Source organism: Neomonachus schauinslandi, chromosome 11, assembly GCF_002201575.2.
Source record: "Neomonachus schauinslandi chromosome 11, ASM220157v2, whole genome shotgun sequence".
In the NCBI taxonomy this organism is placed as follows: Eukaryota; Metazoa; Chordata; class Mammalia; order Carnivora; family Phocidae; genus Neomonachus; species Neomonachus schauinslandi.
In genome coordinates, this window is record NC_058413.1 from 52,296,886 (window position 1) to 52,299,403 (window position 2,518).

A 2,518-nucleotide genomic window follows, 5' to 3' on the forward strand; every position below is an offset into this window, starting at 1 on the left:
AAACTCCAAGGAGAAAACTTACATTCTTTCTCTGTCCCTTGAAGAACATGTCTTTGAAATGTGAATACCCAAGGAAGTAATTTAAGATTATTTGTCAAGGACAAATACAAATCTTGAAGTCTTCACAAACATTAGTAAAAAGCTTTAGCCATTGGAGCAGGCAACCTTAACTTGTTCCATCTGCCAATTTGTTATGTATAAACTAGTTTTATATTAATGTACCTGATGTGTGGCTAAAATTTTGAAACAGAAGCTATAGGGTCTCTGTGTATCTCTGCATGATTATAAATGTCTATGGATGTATGATATGCACATATGGTCTTTTCTCCCTCTCTCCTACCAAGATGGCATTGCCAAAATTAGTTGGTAAAAGAGCGCTATTTAATTGGCTTAAAAATGAGCACTTTTGAAGTAAGTATTCCTAAAACTCAGAAATACAGAAACCACCCAAATGTTTTTCAAGTTCGTATGATCTGGGATAATCTTTGGTAAATAAAAGCTAGTTTAAGTTTGGTTTAATTAAAATTGGTGTGTCTTCAGAGTTACTAGCATTAAATATAATGCAGGCATACAAGTTTTATTCTACCTGCATTTACTAGTCAAATTCATGTTATCTCTAATATACATTTTGTCAGGAAGAGAAGTAGGTTGGGATGATGACTGACTGTATAGTGTCTAATGAAGTTTTTTTGGGTAATCTAAACATAGTTGTCGGGAGCAAGTACTTTCTTTAGAGGTAAGTGGGAGAAGAGATTTTAGGTGAACTTTCAGCAGTAATTATGCCTCATAGCATGTCTACTTAAAAATAGTTTCACGGGACACCTGGCTGGCTCAGTTGGTGAAACATGTGACTCTTGATCTTGGGGTTGTGGATTCGAGCCCCACATCGGGTGTAGAGATTACTTAAAAAAAGTAAAATCTTGGGTCGCCTGGGTGGCTCAGTCGTTAAGCGTCTGCCTTCGGCTCGGGTCATGATCCCGGGGTCCTGGGATTGAGCCCCGCATCAAGCCCCGCATCGGGTTCCCTGCTCTGCGGGAAGCCTGCTTCTCCCTCTCCCACTCCCCCTGCTTGTGTTCTCTCTCTCGCTGTCTCTCTCTGTCAAATAAATAAATAAAATCTTTAAAAAAAAAATAAAATCTTAAAAAAACACAGTTTCACAAATCTTTGATAACTTTCACCATTAGAATTGTGCTAAGTTAAAAAAAAAGAATTCTGCTATGTTAAATGATGGGAATTCACTGACTGTCCAGATTATTTCCAAATAAGATGAAATACTGAAACATTAATTGTTAAACAAGTCTAAGTTTACCTACTTTTGACCTCTCATTACAGGGCACTCAAGATATTTGGGTCTATTAGTAAACATGTCTTGTGCCACATTGAAAAATTGTGCTATGGGGAAATGTATGTGACTAGAAACTATTAAATTCACTCATAAATTTGCCAATCTAAAGAACGCTGGTGTAACAGTTCACAACTACTTGCCTTTTAGTTTTCAGTAGAAATTAAGGTTTCTAAGGGTTAAGATTCTAATTAATATATGTAATTAAAGCTACTAGAACTAATAAAGGAAAAGACTCTATATGCAAGGAAAGTAGGATATGTTTTTGGCTAAGAGAAGGCTTGAGGTATGAAGATGCATTTTTGTTAATGAAAAAGAAATTAAATTTTTTCTAACATTAAAAAAAAACCCTGGGGCGCCTGAGTGGCTCGGTCGTTAAGCGTCTGCCTTCAGCTCAGGTCATGTTCCCAGGGTCCTGGGATTGAGCCCCGCATCGGGCTCCCTGCTCAGCGGGAAGCCTGCTTCTCCCTTTCCCACTCCCCCTGCTTGTGTTCCCTCTCTCGCTGTGTCTCTCTCTGTCAAATAAATAAATAAAATCTTTAAAAACAAAAACAAAAACAAAAAAACCTGATTATTTCATAATAGGAAAGAGAAAAATAAAGACAAAAATCAAACTTCCCCAAATCAAATTCTAAATGAAGTTTTTTTAACTTGGAAGTACCTTTGGGATTTTCTAAAGGGCACCTGGAACATCTCAGATTTGTTCTCTCTCTCTGTATAAAAAAAGATATTTAGTGAATTGGGTTTATTTGATGTGTTAAAACAGGGGAAGTATTGCCAAGTAAAAAATAATGCTGAACCTTCTTTATGGATATCCTTGTATGGATATATGTTAGTAATATAAGGGTTGCAGAAATTATATGAAATTCCTAAAAGTCCAATATGTAACATTATCAGTCATAATTTCAGTTACCATCTTAAAATGTTGGGTATCACAGAAATAAACAAATTTCCTTGTTGATTTCATTAAATGGACCCCCATCAGACTTTTAACTATGGGCATTTTTCAGTCTTTTTTCATTTACAGGCAGTTATTGTTTTACTCTGATTCTTTTGCAAAAGTAATTCCTCTTCAAGAAGATTCATGGAAAGGACTCTGACAAGTACAGGTGTCTGATAACTTTCAGATCATACCACTGAACTGGGTAAGAATTTACAAACTCTTATGAAAAGCTG